Source organism: Choloepus didactylus, chromosome 7 (assembly GCF_015220235.1).
Source record: "Choloepus didactylus isolate mChoDid1 chromosome 7, mChoDid1.pri, whole genome shotgun sequence".
Classification (NCBI taxonomy): Eukaryota; Metazoa; Chordata; class Mammalia; order Pilosa; family Megalonychidae; genus Choloepus; species Choloepus didactylus.
In genome coordinates, this window is record NC_051313.1 from 126713911 (window position 1) to 126721825 (window position 7915).

Below are 7915 nucleotides of genomic sequence, written 5' to 3' on the forward strand. Positions count from 1 at the left end.
GATTACTAGTATTCTTGTAGGATATAGTTTTGTAGGAGTTAGAATATTGAGACTTTTTATCAGTCATTTCTCAGAACTCTCCAACACATTTAAAAAGACACTTTTTTGATGACATCATTCTTATTATATGAAAAGAAATGAAAAAACCTTACTTCTCCACAAGAGAAGTCACAGACACACACAGGTACATTCCCTGAAGTAAACAATTCTTGGGATAATTCTTGTCTGTTAACCAACACCCCTGGGTGATATTGAAAACACCAGGCAACTACCATTTTGCATTTTTCAGTGTTTTAAATACTTTTACTTAACAGCATATTTCAAAGACAGGAGTTACGCTGACTTGAGTGAAGTACAAATTTCCTATGAAATATTAAGCTTCATTCAGAAGGTAGAAAACAACCTTGAATTCTCTGAATATTAAGTTGAAGTCTCTGGAGTTTTTGACAATGATGATCATTAATGAATGTGTGTAGGATGATTTCAAAAGTCAATATTCAGGCATAAAGCTGAATAAACAGGTATTACAGCTATCAATGTAGGGATTAGTGCTCTGGATTGTGAAATAAAAACTGATGTATTTGGATGAATAAGAGGGTTAGTTTTAAGAACAATTTTGTATGACTGGGTTACTGGGCCTTTGGGAATTAAATAAGGATTGAAGAATCCAAACTTGCTATTTGTGATTACTGAGTTGTAAAACTATAGAATTGAGGAAGACTGCAGTTATAGAGAAGACAGACTAATGAACAGGTTAGAGACACCAGCAGCAACAAAATATTGTGTCACGGAAGTGAGAGCATATGTGTACATGTACATATATAATCAATTATTACAATACAATTTGATAAGTGCTATTCTAGAGTTATGTTTAGAATGTTAAGGTATGGTTCCCAGCTCAAGAATACTTCACTAATCTGCTATAGGATATATAACAATAAACAAGGATAATTATTATAGGGGAAGAGAAGATCAGCAAACTAAATATTGCAAAGAATATATGGGAGGATCAAAGCACATGGATATCTTCTGGTGAATAAAACAAACCACTGATTAGTTGCTGTCACAAATTGCATACAAGCATACTACTGCAAAATGAGCTTAAAATCTCCAAAAAAACCTAAAGGTTTTTTGGTGCTCAGAGTCTGTCAATATAAAGGAGGGTAAAAGAACAGTAACTGAAGCTGGCACTTTAATTGAAGATCTGTTAATAAGAACGCTGTTCCAGTCAGCCCAAACACCATTCCCTTCCCCTTTAGCCCTGCAAAGCATGACACATAACTGGAAGCAAAACAGACACATAAGCAGAGTACTGCTCTCTAGGGACAACAATCAAATTGACTGAGAGGATAAAGCCTTTTCCTGGGTGTTGGCTCCCCTAAATAACATTTCCATTATTTGGTATTCATTGAGTCCCACTTTAAGAGCTTGTCTTCCACTAACCCACCCAAATCCAGGTCTCTCATTTACAGGCTCTACTCATGAACTGAGAGCTTACAATTACTTACTGATTATAAGCTCTTAAAAGTTAAAGTTAAAACAAATAATGTCAAAGAATAGCAGAAAACCACTGTAAATTAGTTAAAATGGCTTGATTAATACAAGAATTTGGAATCGGTATTATAACTGACTGGATTAAGATGATTAGTTTTTACATTTTGGGTAACAATTTTTACGTGTAAACTTGCTACTTTTTCTAACCAATTATTTAGATAACATTTTTTATAGTTCTCTAAAAAGTGAAATTCATACTAAGTCATGCTACCATTACTATAGAGGGATACTGACTCATTATTGTTTCTAAAATACTCCCCTTAGCAAGGGACAATATTTAGTATTGGCTAAATAAATGTCAAATGAACTAATTTCATTGAGTGGTCTTACTCTGTATATTTTATTGCAATTATTTGCACAGATAATTTCATTTAATTTTTATAAAGCATAAAATACCATAGTAGAAAAAGATACTGTTTTCAATAGCAACTAAAAAAATCAAGTACCTAGGAATAAACTTAATCAAAGATGTAAAAGACCTATACAAATAAAACTACATAACTCTATTAAAAGAAACAGAAGGGGACCTTAAAAGATGGAAAAATATTCCATGTTCATGGATAGGAAGGCTAAATGTCATCAAGATGTCAATTCTACCCAAACTCATCTACAGATTCAATGCAATCCCAATCAAAATTCCAACAACCTACTTTGCAGACTTGGAAAAGCTAGTTATCAAATTTATTTGGAAAGGGAAGATGCCTCGAATTGCTAAAGACACTCTAAAAAAGAAAAACCAAGTGGGAAGACTTACACTCCCTGACTTTGAAGCTTATTATAAAGCCACAGTTGTCAAAACAGCATGGTACTGGCACAAAGATAGACATATGGATCAATGGAATCGAATTGAGAATTCGGAGATAGAACCCCAGATCTATGGCCGACTGATCTTTGATAAGGCCCCCAAAGTCACTGAACTGGGTCATAAAGGTCTTTTCAACCAATGGGCTGGGAGAGTTGGATATCCATATCCAAAAGAATGAAAGAGGACCCTACCTCACACCCTACACAAAAATTAACTCAAAATGGACCAAAGATCTCAATATAAAAGAAACCACCATAAAACTCCTAGAAGATAATGTAGGAAAACATCTTCAAGACCTTGTATTAGGTGGCCACTTCCTAGACTTTACACCCAAAGTACAAACAACAAAAGAAAAAATAGATAAGTGGGAACTCCTCAAACTTAGAAGTTTCTGTACCTCAAAGGAATTTCTCAAAAAGGTAAAGAGGCAGCCAACTCAATGGGAAAAAATTTTTCAAACCATGTATCTGCCAAAAGACTGATATCTTGCATATATAAAGAAATCCTACAACTCAATGACAATAGTACAGACAGCCCAATTATAAAATGGGCAAAAGATATGAAAAGACAGTTCTCTGAAGAGGAAATACAAATGGCCAAGAAACACATGAAAAAATGTTCCGCTTCACTAGCTATTAGACAGATGCAAATTAAGACCACAATGAGATACCATCTAACACCGGTTAGAATGGCTGCCATTAAACAAACAGGAAACTACAAATGCTGGAGGGGATGTGGAGAAATTGGAACTCTTATTCATTGTTGGTGGGACTGTATAATGGTTCAGCCACTCTGGAAGTCAGTCTGGCAGTTCCTTAGAAAACTAGATATAGAGATACCCTTCGATCCAGCGATTGCACTTCTCAGTATATACCCGGAAGATAAGAGAACAGTGACACGAAGAGTTATCTGCACGCCAATGTTCATAGCAGCATTATTCACAATTGCCAAGAGATGGAAACAACCCAAATGTCCTTCAACAGATGAGTGGATAAATAAAATGTGGTATATACACACGATGGAATACGACACGGCAGTAAGAATGTACGATGTTGTGAAACATATGACAACATGGATGAACCTTGAAGACATAATGCTGAGCGAAATAAGCCAGGCACAAAAAGAGAAATATTATATGCTACCACTAATGTGAACTTTGAAAAATGTAAAACAAATGGTTTATAATGTAGAATGTAGGGGAACTAGCGATAGAGAGCAATTAAGGAAGGGGGAACAATAATCCAAGAAGAACAGATAAGCTATCATGGGTAAATTTAATGTTCTGGGAATGCCCAGGAATGACTATGGTCTGTTAATTTCTGATGGGTATAGTAGGACCAAGTTCACAGAAATGTTGCTATATTAGGTTACTTTCTTGGGGTAGAGTAAGAAAATGTTGGAAGTAAAGCAGTTATCTTAGGTTAGTTGTCTTTTCTTACTCCCTTGTTATGGTCTCTTTGAAATGTTCTTTTACTGTATTTTGGTTTTTTTTATTTTTTTTAACTTTTTTTATTTTTCATACAGTTGATTTAGAAAAAAAAAAGTTTAAAAAAAAAAAAAACAAGGAAAAAAATATGCAGATCCCCCTTGAGGAGCTGGTGGAGAATGCAGGGGTATTGGCCTGCCCTACCTTGATGGTTGCTAACATGCCCACAGATATAGGGGACTGGTGGTTTGATGGATTGAGCCCTCTACCACGGAATTTGCCCTTGGGAAGACTGTTGCTACAAAGGAGAGGCTAGGCCTCCCTATAATTGTGCCTAAGAGCCTCCTCCCGAATGCCTCTCTGTTGCTCAGATGTGGCCCTCTCTCTCTACCTAAGCCAACTTGGCAGGTGAAATCACTGCCCTCCCCTCTACGTGGGATCAGACACCCAGGGGAGTGAATCTCCCTGACAATGTGGAATATGACTCCCAGGGAGGAATGCAGACCCGGCATCGTGGGATGGAGAACATCTTCTTGACCAAAAGGGGGATGTGAAAGGAAATGAAATAAGCTTCAGTGGCAGAGAGATTCCAAAAGGAGCCGAGAGGTCACTCTGGTGGGCACTCTTATGTACAATATAGACAACCATTTTTAGGTTCTAAAGAATTGGGGTAGCTGGTGGTGGATACCTGAAACTATCAAACTACAACCCAGAACCCATGAATCTTGAAGACAATTGTATAAAAATGTGGCTTATGAGGGGGGACAGTGGGATTGGGGGGGCCATAGGGATCACACTCCCGTTTGTCTAGTTTGTGGATGGATGAGTGGAAAGGTGGGTGAAGGAAATAAACAAACAAACAAACAAACAAACAAACAAACAAACAGACAAGGGCGCCCAGTGTTCTTTTTTACTTTAGTTGCTCCTTTTCACTTTAATTATTATTCTGGTTATTTTTGTGTGTGTAGTAATGAGGGTGTCAGGGATTGATTTTGGTAATGAATGTACAACTATGTAATGGTACTGTGAACAATCAAATGTACAATTTGTTTTGTATGACTGCATGGTATGTGAATATATCTCAATAAAATGAATAAAAAAAATACCATAGTAAAATTGAGGGGTATTGAGTGGGGAAAAAATGTACAATTTTTAGGGGGGCTCTGGCCTTAAAACCCAGGGCACAATTCCAGGAAATAAAAAAGGCTAAATGTTGATTTTTCAGTTTTATAAGTTAGCTTTGATTAAATAGACCAGAACCAAAACACGTTGTAGCTCCTACAAACCACATACCCAAACATTCATTTCACCACTCAGTTTTGAGGGGAGGGCAATCTAGAGTAGACCTGCAACCTCCAACGGAAAAAGAACTAAAATAGGAGAAAAATGGGAAGATGCTCTTTGTAAACCATACTTAAGAGCACAATGGGGGCTCAACTGTGCAACCCAATGCTAGGCAGGATGAGAAGAGAGCCTGTGGGAGGAAAGGATTGTATGGGCCTTCTCCCCAGGGAGGCGCAATTCTTTTGGCTTGAAGTTTATTCAAATTTGTGGGCCCTTTTAAGAAAGAAAGAATATAAAATCATAAATTCTGAACTCCTAGGTCTTTGCAATGGGCCTGTGTAAGTGAGGGAGGCTGAAGCTTAAGCTTCATTGGCTTCAGGGTTGATTCTGAGGTGGGTAGAGACAAAAGAACAGAAAGAGACCTGAGAATAATGGAGGTTTTAAAATGCCATAGCTCTTTCACTGAAAAATTTCACTGAGAGGGGCGACCGCTACATATGCCTGAGCCCTACAGACCAAGAAAGGTGAAAATTCGGTTCAACGGTATTTTCAAGAAACACCTGAATCCTGTCCAATCTTTAGCCCAGTCCACTGAATCAGTGGTAGGCCCATCGAGAGATCACCCTTCCTTTAATGACTTAATAAATTTCGCCATGCAGTGAGCTGGGTTCCTCTTACTTGGAGTTTCAACAATGTAAAAAGTTGTATTTGTTCAGTTTGCTTTTGACTAATCTTTTGTAACACAAATCCATTTTTCCCTGAACAGTAGGGGTAATGTTGTCTTGTTCTTAGAATGATAGGGATTTAACAAGCTATTTGGTATATCCTGATTTAGGTGAATTCGGCAGAACCTCAGGGTATAGAATTTGTGTACCTTCCCATATCTTCTTAAAGTTTCTCCATTTTTGAGTGCGTGAAGAAAATCTCAAGATATTGCTATCTACAAACTAAAACATGAATGATAATTTTGATTTTTTACTTTCTCATCCACAATTAAATCACCTAATAATGATATATTAATTGCTTGTCCTTATTTATATACTATTCTGGACTTGTGGTTTATAAGCTATACTATTGTATAACTGATAGTCCCACTTAATCTCTAAATTTGGTCCACAAATGAAATTATATAAATATGTACATTAATATCTCTCTAAAACACCAAATTATTATTGGAGATTTTTTTACTTTACAACATAGGCAATACATTCAAAATGCTTTGTTTCTCTGCTATAGAATATGTTAATACTGATATATAATATTTACTCATATATTTGTATCTAATTTCTAGGTTATATGTTCCTTGAGTTGTCACAGACCCTGTCCCAGATACTATGGTTTATATTTGATATTTCCTTTAATAACTATAAAAATTCAATTAAGAAGTTATTCTTTTGTTGAAGAAAGTAAAATGAAGAACATGGAAATAACTTGGCAATGGAGATTCTAGTTATTAGTGGGGGAGTTGAGTATCATTGAGGTTACCTGACTGTAAAGATTCTTCACATTTTTTACACAGTTCTAGCCACACCTTGTATGTTGTTCTACCAGACTATCATGCACAGAGTCCACAGTGGGTAAATCACTAACCAAGTGTTTAACTTTTATAACTTCTTGTGGTTCTAGATAAAGAACATACTCACCATGCGTCATGGAAGGGGAGAATCAGACATTTAGTGCAGACTTCACCCTGCTGGGAATCTTCAGTCACACACCCACTCATGTCTTCCTCTTCTCCCTGGTGCTGGGCATCTTCACAGTGGCCCTCTTGGGAAACACCCTCATGGTTCTCCTCATCTGCCTGGACACCCAGCTCCACACCCCCATGTATTTCCTCCTCAGCCAACTCTCCGTCATGGACCTTATGCTCATTTGCACCACTGTCCCCAAAATGGCCTATGATTACTTATCTGGCAGGAAGTCCATTTCTGTAGCAGGCTGTGAAGCCCAGATATTCTTCTACGTGTCCCTCTTTGGTGCCGAATGCTTCCTGTTGGCCGTCATGGCCTACGACCACTATGTTGCCATTTGCTACCCTCTTCGATACCCCCATCTCATGAGCCAGAAAATTTTCAGACTCATGGCTGCCTCTTCCTGGATCCTTGGTTCCCTTGATGGGATTGTGGATGTAGGAGCTACTTTGTCCTTCTCGTATTGTGGCTCCCGAGAAACAGCCCAGTTCTTCTGTGATGTGCCTGCACTCCTAAGTCTCTCATGCACTGATACGTCTAAATTTGAAACACTTGTTTTCATCTGTTGTCTATTGATGCTTTTCTTGCCTTTATCACTCATCATTATCTCCTACACTCGTGTAATTGTGACTGTCATTCACATGAGTTCAGGGGAGGGTCGGCAGAAGGCTTTCACCACCTGTACTTCACACCTCATTGTCGTGGGGATGTATTATGGAGCAGCGATGTTCATATATATATGCGGCCCACTTCTAATCGCTCCCCAACCCAGGACAAGATGGTGTCAGCCTTCTACACCATCCTCACCCCCATGCTCAATCCCTTTATCTACAGCCTTCGCAACAAAGACGTGGCCAGGGCTTTCAGGAAGGTTCTAAGGAAGGGCAAATCTGGAGGATGAATTGGACAAGAGTACAAGGATTGTTGTTATTTTTTTCTCTGTGAACTCCTCTCTCTGGCACATATTTATTTCAAAACATGATTTAGCAACAGATGTACAGTCAAATTCACTAAGATACTTACAGGCATCAGAGTTGATAGACTATGTATACATCTAGTTAATATATTTCTGTTTATTGTATATTCATCTTGGTTTTGAATGTAAATCAATTAATGTTCTTGAAAAGTGCAAAATAAAACAAACAGTAGTTTATA

General features: G+C 37.7%; 1 pseudogene; it reads left to right on the top strand.

Annotated features, from left to right (window-relative positions):
* Positions 1 to 6720: 6720 nt before the first annotated feature.
* Positions 6721 to 7661, top strand: LOC119539074 (annotated as a pseudogene).
* The last annotated feature ends 254 nt before the right edge of the window (positions 7662 to 7915 follow it).